Below are 14,802 nucleotides of genomic sequence, written 5' to 3'. Positions count from 1 at the left end.
AACAAAGGTACATATATATAATAATTTAAATAATAAAATACAATAAATCAATTAGAATTAAAAATAATAATTAGAGAAACTAAATTACTGTTAAAAGAAATATATGTATGGTATTATTATAACTATATATGATTCTAATTATTGTAATTTGTATTATTAGTATCATTAATAATATCATTATTATCACTTTTATAATTACCTTATTTATTAACAATATTAGTATAATTTTGATAAAGTTATTATTAATATTATTATTAATTCTATTATTATTATTAGTATTCTTATTAGAAAAGTTATAATATTATGAAAGTTTATAAAATATATATATGGATAAACCGATACATATATATAACGACCATTATATAAATGAAATTATATATATATATAATAGATATATATATATAATAGATATATATATAAATAGATATAAAAATCCGGATATAATTATACAGGTATATAAATTCGGATGTATACAATATTAGATAATTAATTGGTTTCAGAATATGCACAAAAACCATTATACCGACATCAGGATATGCATTAGGTTATACATAACTCTCATATTGTGATGAATTCTTGGTTCTTTCTTTAAAATCTAATTTTATATTCTTATCAGCAAGATTCTGTAATCTGCTTTTATTTTTTTTTTTGTATCCTTTTCCTTGTCTGATTGAAGAGCTGGCAATACCTCCTTCCCTTTTTAAAGCCAACGATTTTTTTTGTGTTTTGGGAAGAAATACTATCGACCTCACCCTCATAAAATCAGATAAAAATGCATTCAGCAACTTTTAATTAGTGAATTAAACAGAAAAAAAAAAATAAACAGAAACCTGTAAGCTCCCCTGTACGCGAATACCTCTAGCAAGATTTTGATTTCGAAATTTTTTTTCAAAAATCCATAAATGTAGTTGTCTTAGGATCCTTTTTCTCAAACTGTATACAAAAACTCAGATTCTAAATCTTGTTATCGATTATCAATTTTGCAAGTCAAACTTGATTTTAAAAAGTCAACCGTTTTAGTTCATGAGAAAATTCGAATTCAACTGGGTGTTTCAGCTGCAATTGATAATCCCAATAGTTTCTAGGAGTAAATTGAAAACTATTTCGTGAAGACATCATAAGCTAAAACTTACTGTAATTAAAAATCAAAGTATGAGTTCTTTGTGTTCATCGACGAGGTTAAGCTTCTGCTATTTTTATTTTTTTATTTTTCAACAATCTATAATAAATCGTTGGTTTCAATTATAAGCCATCATCCATAATTGTTTCATGCTTTTATGATTTGGGGTATCCTCTGGCCAAATTTACGTTCTTTGGAGAAGAAGATTAAAATGGATTTTAGAGATAACTAAAAATCAATCTCTGTAACATTAATCAGAAAAACAGGAAACGGTCCAATGGTTTAGTGGTGTGTTGGGTGAGCGGGGGTGTCTTGGGTTCAAGCCCGGGCGTGGTCATCTTTTTGGAAAACCATTTAAAGGTAGTTTTATTTGTTATATTTATATTTATTATTATTATTATTATTATTATTATTATTATTATTATTATTATTATTATTATTATTATTATTATTATTATTAATATTATTATTATTATTATTATCATTATAGTTATTAATATAAATAATGGTTTCATTATTATTATTAGTAGAAATTATTATTTATTTTTTTTATTATTAGTATTCATTAATATTAAAATTAACATTTTTATTAAAACGTATCATTTTTATTAAAGTTATCATTTTTATCATTTATAAAAAAAAGTATCATTTCTAACTCTATTATTATTATTATTATCATCATCATTACTATTATTATCATTATTTTAGTATTATAAAGATTACTTTAATAAACAAATGACATGTATATATAAAATAGATATAATTTCTTTATTTATTAATATAACATACAAATTCTTAATATAAGAAGTATACTAATAATATTAATATATAAACTAGTTAATTGTTATTATGTGTTTTAATATATATAAAAATGATATAGGTTCGTGAATCCGAGGCCAATCGTATACTTGATCAATGATGTTATATGTATTTTTACTACAAAATACAGTATGGTGAGTATATAGTCCCTTTTAAACTCTAAATATTTTGGGATGAGAATACATGCATTTTATGATTTACGTTATGGACACAAGTGATCAAAAATAAATTCTATGTTGAGTTGTACCATGGCATATTTCTTTATACTTGGTAGCTAATATTTACATGAGGAATGTAAACGCGAATCCTGTTGATAGATCTATCGGGCCTGACAACCCCAACCGGGCTGGACGACCAGTTTTAAACGGTTGCACAGTACTTCGTTTCGTTACTACACTTGGTACGGTGTAGGGTTTATTTAAGAATATGCTGCTGTGATTTAAATGTTAAGTATGGTTACCAAGTGCTCAACGACTTTTCATACACGAGGAGTGTATTATGTATAAACATGAAATCTTGTGGTCCATAGTTATAACGCTGCTAGCATCAAACCTATATATCTCACCAACTTTATGTTGACATTTTAAAGCATTTTATTCTCAGGTACGAATTAAGTCTTCCGCTGTGCATTTGCTCATGTTAAGGACATTACTTGGAGTCGATCATTGCAATGAGACCAAATGTTGATGACTTCATCCAGGTGGATAAGGACGGGTCGTCACAATTACAAGTTTTAATCATCATAAAAACAACCTAGAATCAAGAAGTTGCAAGATTACTTCCAATCTTTTTAATTCAATCCAACAACTCATCAAAGATCAAGAACTTCCATCTAATCTCAGTAACTTTTCATTCTTAATCAAGGTAATAATCATATCCAAGCTTTGGTTTAATTCCTATAAACATAACTACCTTAAATCAAGTAGTAATCTTACTTGAACTTGTTTTCGTGTCATGATTCTGCTTCAAGAACTTCCAAGCCATCAAAGATCCTTTGAAGCTCAAGTTATTTTCTCATCATTTCCAGTAGGTTTACCTACTATACTTGAGGTAGTAATGATGTTCATAACATCATTTGATTCATATATATATAACTATCTTATTCGAAGATTTAAACTTGTAATCACTAGAACATAGTTTAGTTAATTCTAAACGTGTTCGCAAACAAAGTTAATCCTTCTAACATAACTTTTAAAATCTACTAAACACATGTTATATATCTATATGATATGCTAAATTAATGATTTAAAACCTGTAAACACGAAGAACGTCGTAAAACCGGACATTACACCGTCGTTGTAAAATCGGGGGCTGTTTTGGGTTGGATAATTAAAAACTATGATAAACTTTGATTTAAAAGTTTTTCTTCTGAGAAAATGATATTTCTTATGAACATGAAACTATATCCAAAAATCATGGTTAAACTTAAAGTGGAAGTATGTTTTTCAAAATGGTCATCAAGATGTCGTTTTTCGACAGAAATGACTACCTCTTTCAAATATGACTTGTAACCTGTAACTCCAACTATAAACCACTACTTTTTCAGTTTAGTTCTAAATACTACAGTTCTTTATGAAACCATAGCAATTTGATTCACTTTAAACGGAGTTGTAATGAATATTTGGCGAGCAAAACAAAATCTGCTAAAATTAACGTTGTGTGGACGAAATTTATATTGTAAAAACTATATTAACCATATCCTTGCTAAATTTTCCTATATATATTTGGACATATTATCATTAGTATAACAAAATATTATAATCTTAGTTAATTCCGAGATTGTATATATATATATATATATATATATATATATATATATATATATATATATATATATATATATATATATATATATATATAATAATCTTGGTACATTCCATGACAATAAGTATACAATACGTTTTGATAAATCCTAAGACAATAAGTATACAATACGTTTTGATAAATTCTAAGACAATACATATACAATACGTCTCTGGGTTGATGCAAAGACAATACGTATACAATACGTCGTGGGGTAATTCTAAGATTATATATATACATATACACATATATATATATATATATATATATATATATATATATATATATATATATATATATATATATATATATATATATATATATATATATATATATATATATATATATATAAAACCGATTATTGGACTGTTGGACATTTCGGACTATTTAGGACTACTAACATAAAAATGTTAAAAATTAATATATAAGTATTCTATGAACTTGTTTTATTTTATTCACATGTCGTATTATTATCTGAATCATTATTATTATTATAGGTTCGTGAATCCAAGGACGACGGCCATATTTTTAATAAGCTGAAAACTTATTATTAATATACTTTTACTACAGTGAGTATATAGTCCCATTTTTAAACTCTACAAATATTTTGGGATGAGAATACATGCATTTTATGTTTTACGCCATAGACACAAGTATGTAAAATATATTCTACGTTGAGTTGTACCACTTTGCATATCTTCCCTAATAGCTTGGTAACTAATATTTACATGTTGTAAGAACATGTATACACGAATCTGATAATGCTCCAAATGAACATATATTTAGTAGCAATATCCTCCCAATATGTAAATTATTTAGTTGTAATTGTCCTATTTTAAGTTGTAATCGTTTATATTAAATAAGTGCGAAGACAAAAGGCGAAAACGACGATTTGAAGACGCAAATGACCAAAAAGCTCAAATGTACAAGATACAATCCAAGTGGTTCAAATTATTGATGAAGAACGTCTAAAAAAAAATAAGAGTACAAGTTACAAAACGCAAAGTACAAGATATTAAATTGTACGCAAGGACGTTCGAAAATCCGGAACCAGGACATGAGTCAACTATCAACGCCCGACGCAACGGACTAAAAATTACAAGTCTACTATGCACAAGAATATAATATAATATATAAATAATTATATTAATTATTTATATTTTATATTTATATATATAAAACGTCGGCAAAGAAGATCCAAAGGGGTGTGAGCTGTATTCCATTTCCCCGCGACTCGCGGAGTTCTCAGGCACAAAGTGCCGCGACTCGCGGAGCACAGAAATTTCAGAATCCCTATAAAAGGTCGCGAATTCTGCCGAGTTTAATAACATAATAATAATAATACTCCATAGTATAATATAAATATATATATATAATATAGATTAGTGTTATATTAGATTAGTTCGGGTTATGTAAAGGTTATTTTACGGGTTTTAAAATCGGAGCTCTGTCCGTGTAACACTACGCGATAAATAATCAATGTAAGCTATGTTCTCCTTTTTAAATTAATGTCTCGTAGCTAAGTTATTATTATGCTTATTTAAAACGAAGTAATCATGATGTTGGGCTAATTACTAAAATTGGGTAATTGGACTTTGTACCATAATTGGGGTTTGGACAAAAGAACGACACTTGTGGAAATTAGACTATGGGCTATTAATGGGCTTTATATTTGTTTAACTAAATGATAGTTTGTTAATGTTAATATAAAGATTTACAATTGGGCATCCTTATAAATTACCATATACACTCGATCGGACACGATGGGCGGGGTATTTATATCTACGAATAATCGTTCATTTAACCGGACACGGGAATGGATTAATAGCCACTAGAATAATTAAAACAGGGGTGAAATTACATTCAAGGGTAATTGGTGTAATTGTTAACAAAGTAGTAAAACCTTGGTTTACACGCAGTCGATAACCTGGTGTATTCATTAAACAAAGTATTAAAACCTTGTTATAATTCGAATCCCCAATTAGTTGGAATATTTAACTTCGGGTATAATAATAATTTGACGAGGACACTCGCACTTTATATTTATGACTGATGGACTGTTATGGACAAAAACCAGACGGACATATTAAATAATCCAGGACAAAGGACAATTAACCCATGGGCATAAAACTAAAATCAACACGTCAAACATCATGATTACGGAAGTTTAAATAAGCATAATTCTTTTATTTCATATTTAATTTCCTTTATTTTATATTTAATTGCACTTCTAATTATCGCACTTTTATTTATTGTTATTTAATTGCACTTTTAATTATCGTCCTTTTTAATTATCGCAAGTTTATTTTATCGCACTTTTATTATTCGCAATTTCATTATCGTTATTTACTTTACGCTTTAATTTAAGTCTTGTATTTATTTTATATTTTACATTAGGTTTTAACTGCGACTAAAGTCTTAAAATCGACAAACCGGTCATTAAACGGTAAAAACCCCCCTTTATAATAATAATATTACTTATATATATGTTTGTATTTTTATAAAAGTAAATTAATATAGCGTTGAGCTTTGTTTAAAAAAGATTCCCTGTGGAACGAACCGGACTTACTAAAAACTACACTACTGTACGATTAGGTACACTGCCTATAAGTGTTGTAGCAAGGTTTAAGTATATCCATTCTATAAATAAATAAATATCTTGTGTAAAATTTTATCGTATTTAATAGTTTTTCCTAGTAAAATATAAACTATTTCGTATCCCTTAGCTTTGACATCAAGTAATTTTTGGCGCCGCTGCCGGGGATTATCTTAAAAGCCGGAAGTGCAACGCTAATATAAAAAAAAAGATTTTTTATTTACTTTTATTAAAAGAAAAACAAAAAATTATATATTTTTAAGAGTTTGTTAAAAAGTTTTATAAGTTTCTTTATTTTTATTTTAGTTTATAAAAATATAAGTTTTATTTAAATATCTTTTATTTATATTAAAACATTAAAAAAAAACGCGTAAAATTTCAAACTGCTCCAGATCTGAAATTCTGAACCCCGCGAGTCGCGGGGTTTGAAGCATTAAATACCGCAAGTCGCGGAGATAACCTGACACGCCGACAGAAGCCCTAATTCAGCATTAATTACGGTTAATTATTAATTATTATTATTATAACCCTAACTAATTATTATTATTATAATTACTTTTACTTTTTATTTAATTTATATATTTTAGTTAAATTAGTTTAATTAAATTGTAAAATTAATAGTTTAATAAAATAAATAATATAAAAATAATATTTTTATAAAAATTGTAATTTTTACAACTTTTTGTATATTTTTATAGTTTGTCCCTTTTTAATCGCTTTAGTGTAACTTTTGTATTTTTAGCTCATATTTAATTTTAAACTTAGTTTTTGCCATAGTCATTTTTACTCTTAGATTTTTAGGCTTTGCCGTAGAATTCCTTAAGTGCTTTTTCTTTAGACTAAGATTTAGGTACTCTAGAATTTTGCGACGCCTTTTTAAGTTTTAGTTTCTTTTTAAGTTATTTCCATTTGGGATTTAGTTTTTCCTGTAAGCTTTAATATTTTTAGACACCTTTTACTATGTATCAATTATCATTCCAATTAGTAATTTCAATTTGCGATTATAATTTTAAGTTAGTTGTAGTAATAAGATTAGGTTAGTCAAGTATTTTTAAGTTTTATAAGTTTCTTTTATTTTTTTTTCGTCACCTTTTATTTTTCAACCATTTTTCTTTTTCGACCTTTTGCGACGAACTCTTTTTCTCTCTTATTTCTCGCTATTCTAGTTTTTAGGACATAGATTTTTATTCTACTTCTTATCTAAATTTCTTAAAATTACGAAAATTTATTTTGAGTGGTTAAATTGATAGACATCAAAATTTTCTGGTTCGTAGTAATAGTTGGATTTGTACGTGGACCGGGTTATTGGAGCCAAACAGTCCTCAATTATATTGAGACCAAACGAATCCTGCCCCTCTGCTGCATCTTTTGGCTATTCGAAACGTGGGCAAAATCAGAAAAGTCTATTAATTGGATAACTTATTATAATTTTTCTTTCCTTTTTAAAACTAATAGGATATTCAGTGAATGCACCGAGCAAGACGTTCATCACCTTTTGTACGTTCACCACCTGTAACTAGATCAAGACATTTAGCAAATATAACCGCCGTTGATTTTTCTTTAGAATCGTCATCCAGTCGACCAAGTACTTCAGTTCAAATTTCCGATAATTCATTTTTTGAACCCAACCTCACAATTGAGAATCCGGAGAATATTCAGGAACTGTTCGTAGATCCTGAACCATTAAACTTTCCTCCGGAGCCACCAATCATTCAAACAGAGATTGTTGAGGAACGAACCATTAAATCAGAATCATCTAGTGATACCGATTTAACAAATTCAATTATGGAGAATCTGGAACCTTTAAGTATGGAAGACCGAATGAGAGCTAAACGCACTGGCCAAGGTCACGCAATTACTCATCCAGACATTAATGCGCCAGATTATGAAATCAAAGGACAAATTCTACACATGGTGACTAATCAATGCCAATTTAGTGGTGCGCCGAAGGAAGATCCAAATGAACATCTACGTACCTTTAATAGGATCTGCACACTATTTAAAATCCGAGAAGTGGAGGATGAACAGATATATCTCATGTTATTTCCCTGGACTTTAAAGGGAGAAGCCAAAGATTGGTTGGAATCGTTACCTGAAGGGGCGATTGATACATGGGACGTTTTAGTTGACAAATTTCTTAAACAATTCTTTCCTGCATCTAAAGCCGTAAGACTTCAAGCAGAAATTGTTACGTTTACACAGAAGCCAAATGAAACTCTATATGAGGCGTGGACTAGATATGGAAAGTTGTTAAGAGGATGTCCGCAACATGGTTTAGACACCTGTCAAATAGTACAAATATTCTACCAAGGATGCGACATCACTATAAGAAAAGACATAGATATAGCAGCTGGTGGTTCTATTATGAAGAAAACCGAAACTGATGCTTACAAAATTATTGATAACACTGCTTCCCACTCACATGAGTGGCACCAAGAAAAAGATATCGTTAGATCATCTAAAGCAGCTAGAGCCGATTCTAGCCATGACTTAGATTCCATTTCTGCAAAGATAGATGCTGTGGAGAGACGAATGGAAAAGATGACTAAAGATATTCACTCAATACGAATTAGTTGTGAGCAGTGTGGAGGACCATATTTGACAAAAGATTGTCTCAGTATTGAATTAACAATGGAACAAAGAGAGAATATTTCATACATAAACCAAAGGCCTGGAAATAGTTATCAGAATAATTATCAACCGCCAAGACCGATTTACAATCAAAACCAGAATTATAACCGAAATATTCCATACAACAACCAACAAGGTCCTACCAATCAACAAGTATCTAATAACAATTACAATCAGCAAAGACCTAATTTTCAAAACAAACCACCACAACAAACCGATGATAAAAAGCCGAATGTAACAACCCAAACCGTAACCGACCAAACACGACGAAATTGCAAACAAAAAAAAAAATTTTCTGGTGCAGGCAATCTGCGCGGCGCGCCAGATGGCCGCGCGGCGCGCCGAATCACTTGGACAGCCCGCTGTCCCCGGAAGTCTATTTAACGAAAATGTTTGACTAGTTCCCGACATTTTTAGCCAAAACGCTTTTAACCATACATTCATATATGTAAAACTAGCACATAACTAAGGTTTGAGCGAGTTTTACAAAGTGGGGCCCACACGTGCCCAAAACGCCACTAAGTTTAAAATACAACGTTTAATACAAATTAGAGTTTCGACCACAAAAGTTTAATTGCCAAACGACACAACGAGCATGGTGTTTGGGGTTAAACTACCCAAGTCTCGGTCAAACTCCAAGCCAAAGCCAAAAGCGCTTCTTAATCATCGAAGCGGGAAACTCAATCCAAGGTAATGCCCTTACCCTTATCCACACACGAACCTATAAAAAGATAAACAACGAGAGGGTAAGCAAAGCTTAGTGAGCAAAAATAATTATACATATACATATATAATCTACTTACTCGCATCACTTACACAACATCATATTCGAGTTTAACAATTCATCAAGCATGCTTCAATACTAAGCATATACCAATAACCGCAATACCACAATAGCTAGTAATACAATAGCATATATTTCATGATTAAATACTTTCAATACATAAATCTCATAACCTTGGTTAACCAATTCGAACAAGGGAAACGGTGCTTAAGAGCCCGTTGGAGTTCATAACATCCGTTAGTGCTACTTAACCAACGCGTAGTCACTAATCCCCCGGGTGATGTCTTAAACAACGCGACTCACTCACCCTTTCCAATGTGGCGTCTTAAACAACGCGACGATTCCACATGCCATTCAATACGATGGGTGGTGTCTTAAACAACGCGACATCCACCCCAATACATTGTGGTGTCTTAAACAACGCGACATCCACTTCTATACCATGTGGTGTCTTAACAACGCGACAATGCCACATTCATGCAACACAAATAAGTACATTATATACACATACGCATAATTATTCCACTCACCTTATGCCGTCGGTGATTACTAAACCAAGCTTGAATTCCGAGGTAACGTACCTATTTCACAAGCATATAATCAATCAATCAACTTGGTCCAATCTCACATTACACACCATCCTAGTTCATCTTGACCCATTTGGACACTTAACCCTAATTTGGGTCATTTTCACCAAAAACCCTAACACTTGGCACTCAAGGCCTTCATACCCATTAAATCGCTAGGTTTTAACACAAAACACTAACATTAACCAACATTGGTCCATTTTGACCCATTTGACCTAATAAAAGTCAATACACTCATTTTGGGTCATCTATACCCAAATAGCACCCATTTATACATCAAGCAAGTGTTCTAACCAATTATTAGCCAATTAGGGTTTCTTAACATCAATTAACACTTTTAAAACCCTAGCTAACCCATTATTGAGTCTACATGACCCAATTTACCCAAAACACCCAATTTACCTAGAAATGGGTCTTAGTGTTCATCTTCAACACAAACCCTAACTCATACACAAAATCAAAACAAGAAATGGAAGTTAAGGCATACCACAACTATCAAAATGTAGCAAATGACGAGATGAACAACTTTAAAGCTTGCGATTAAACCCGAAACGAACTCCTTCTCCTTCAAAATGAGCTTCCTCTCTCAACAATCAACTCTCTCTCTCTAGAGTGAATGGGAGAAGATAAGGTTGGTGTACAAGGGAGTAAATGAGCTCCCAAACTACTGAACCAAGCATTAAACTCGGCCTTGATGTGAATTTACCAAAATACCCCCAAAATATCTAATTTAAAAAGAGAAAGGAAACTGTCACAGACATTTGGCGCGGCGCGCCACAAGGCCGCGCGGCGCGCAACCCTGCCAGTTCAGCTCCTTTTGTATTTTAAATACGCGCAACAGAACCCCGTTTCAAGTACCGTACATTACACTTATATACACTTATGTACACTATAAATAATCGGGTCTTACAACTCTTCCCCACTTATTCGGATTGCGACCTCGCAATCCATGCCGCATGACAAGCGGGAAGATAAACCAACACAAACTCTTCAGGTTCCCAAGTGAACTCGGAACCCTTATTCCGCCGCCATTGAACTTTAAAAGTCCTAACCTCCTTATGCCTCAACCTCTTGACCTTTTCATCAAGTATTGCAATTGGCTCTTCAACATACTCCAACTTATTGTTTAGCTCAATTTCATCTAAAGGCATCCATGAAGAATCATCCGCAAGGCACTTACGGAGGTGAGAAACATGAAACGTGTTATGGATCCCCGCAAGCTCTTCGGGCAATTCCAATCGATATGCAACTTCACCAACACGAGCTAAGACTTTAAACGGTCCAATAAACCGAGGGCCTAACTTTCCCCGTTTTCGAAATCGAATAATACCCTTCCATGGCGAAACCTTAAGCATAACCATGTCGCCCTCTTGGAATTCGATCGTTCGTCTACGTTTATCGGCATATGACTTTTGCCTATCTTGAGCCTTTTTCAAATGCTCCCGAATAATATCAATCTTGTTATTCGTCTCTAAAACCAAATCGGTACTTCCGATTTCTCTTTGACCCACTTCTCCCCAACAAATGGGAGTTCGACACCTTCGGCCATAAAGCATCTCGTAAGGTGGCATCCCGATACTAGTATGAAAACTATTATTGTACGAAAATTCCACCAAAGGTAGATGCTCATCCCAACTACCACCGAAATCGATAATGCACGCCCGTAACATATCTTCCAAAGTTTGGTTCGTACGTTCGGTTTGACCGTCCGTTTGAGGATGATACGCCGTGCTCAACTTTAATTGTGTACCCATATCTTCGTGAAACTTTTCCCAAAATCGAGATGTAAAACGGGTATCTCGATCCGAAATAATAGATATAGGAACGCCATGTCGCGAGACCACTTCCTTGATAAACAACTTAGCCAAGGCCTCCGACGATATTGCTTCTTTAATAGGAAGAAACAAAGCGCTTTTCGTCAACCGGTCCACGATCACCCAAATCGAATCATATTGAGTTCTCGCCGTCTTAGGTAATTTAGTGATGAAATCCATGGTAATGTGCTCCCATTTCCATTTCGGGATCTCTAACGGTTGCAACTTACCATACGGCTTTTGATGTTCGGCTTTAACTTGCAAACAAGTAACACATCGTTCAACGTATTTTACAACATCGCGTTTCATGCCCGGCCACCAATAATCTTTCTTCAAGTCATGATACATTTTCGTCGCGCCCGGATGAATGGAATATTTCGACTTATGTGCTTCATCGAGTAGCACCCGTCGGTAATCACCCGTCTTAGGCACCCACACCCTTCCTTGAAAGGACAACAAACCCCGCGGACCCATAGTAATAAACTCCGATTGGCCCACAATTCGTTCCGTGTGCTTATCGTGAACATAAGCCTCTATTTGGTCTTCAACCATCTTTTCAAGAAAGTCGTTAGTGATAATCAAACGTAACGATGTTATACGTATCGCCGGATGTTGAGTCTTTCGACTTAACGCATCCGCGACCACATTCGCCTTACCCGGATGGTAAAGTATCTCACAATCATAATCTTTCACCACATCCATCCATCTACGTTGACGATAATTCAAATCCCTTTGAGTAAAAAGGTGTTTCAAATTCTTATGATCCGAATATATCGTACACTTGACACCATACAAGTAGTGGCGCCAAATTTTCAACGCATGCACAACCGCCGCCATTTCAAGATCATGAGTCGGGTACCTCGTTTCGTGTTCCTTTAATTGTCGAGAGGCATAAGCAATGACTTTACCCCTTTGCATAAGAACGCACCCGAGCCCATTTAATGAAGCATCACAATAAACCACCATGTCTTCGACGCCTTCCGGTAACACTAACACCGGAGCTTGACACAACTTCTCTTTCAATAATTGAAAAGCAATTTCTTGTTCGTTTTCCCAATTGAACTTAGCACTCTTCCTCGTCAACTTTGTTAATGGAGAAGCAATCTTAGAAAAGTCTTGGATAAACCGACGATAATAACCGGCCAATCCGAGAAAACTTCGGATCTCCGTGGGCGTAGTCGGTCGTCCCCAACTCTTCACCGTCTCAATCTTCCCCGGATCCACTTGGATACCGCTTTCGTTCACAATGTGACCAAGGAATTGAACCTCCCTTAGCCAAAATTCACATTTAGAGAACTTTGCATACAACTTCTCTTTTCTTAGCGTCTTCAAAACTTCACGCAAGTGACGTTCATGTTCGTGCATACTTTTCGAGTAGACTAGTATGTCGTCAATGAATACAATAACCGACTTGTCCAACATAGGTTGGCACACCCGGTTCATAAGATCCATGAATGCCGCCGGTGCATTCGTAAGACCGAAGGGCATAACTACAAATTCATAATGCCCGTAACGCGTTCGGAAAGCCGTTTTCTCAATATCTTCCTCACGGACCCGCATTTGGTGATAGCCGGACCGTAGGTCGATCTTAGAGAAATACGTTGCGCCTTGAAGTTGATCAAACAAATCGTCGATCCTAGGTAATGGATAACGATTCTTGATCGTCACTTTATTCAACTCGCGGTAATCAATGCACATACGCATACTACCGTCTTTCTTCTTCACAAATAAGACCGGAGCGCCCCATGGCGAAGCACTCGGTCGGATAAAACCCTTCTCGAGCAATTCTTGAATTTGATTCAACAACTCTTGCATCTCCGTTGGTGCTAAACGATAAGGAGTTTTAGCAATGGGGGTAGCCCCCGGAACCAACTCGATGCGAAATTCGACTTGTCTTTCCGCCGGGACACCCGGTAACTCATCCGGAAAGACATCTTCAAACTCATTAACTACCGGAATTTCACGAATTGGTGGTGGCTCATTACGAGTGTCGACAACATGAGCAAGGAAAGCCATACCACCGGTAACAACGTGACGTCGTGCCCGAGCAAAAGTGCATATCGGCACCGATCTCCTTCGTTTGTCACCATGAATAATCATCTCTCCCCCACTTGGGGTCTTTACACGAATAAACTTGTCGTGGCATGCAATATCGGCTCTATAACGATCGAGCCAATCCATACCAACGACAACATCAAAATCACCCAAAGTCATCGGAATAAGATCAATTTCGAAACTTTCGGCGCCAAACACAACATTGCAATTTTTACACACATCAACCACTAGCGCCGTCTTGCCATCCGCTATTTCAACTTCTACCGGACGACTCAACTTTACTAGCGGTTTATTTAACTTAGGCACAAATCTTGGAGATACGAAAGACAAATTAGCACCACTATCAAAAAGTATCCGAGCCGGATTAGAATTAACCATGAAAGTACCTGAAACGACTTCATTGGATTGTTTAGCTTCTTCGTTAGACATCAAGTAGTTACGACCCCTAGCCGTACCCGCCGCCTTCTCTATCCGCTTAGCATTATCATTACGCAACTCGGGACACTCGGGCCGTTTGTGCCCTTCTTTACCGCAATTGAAACAAGTAAACTTGGGTGTAGTAGAGGGATTGGTGCAATCACGGGCCATATGTC

The sequence above is a fragment of the Rutidosis leptorrhynchoides genome, chromosome 11, assembly GCF_046630445.1.
Source record: "Rutidosis leptorrhynchoides isolate AG116_Rl617_1_P2 chromosome 11, CSIRO_AGI_Rlap_v1, whole genome shotgun sequence".
NCBI classification, from domain to species: Eukaryota; Viridiplantae; Streptophyta; class Magnoliopsida; order Asterales; family Asteraceae; genus Rutidosis; species Rutidosis leptorrhynchoides.
Note: the sequence above shows the minus strand (reverse complement) of the source record.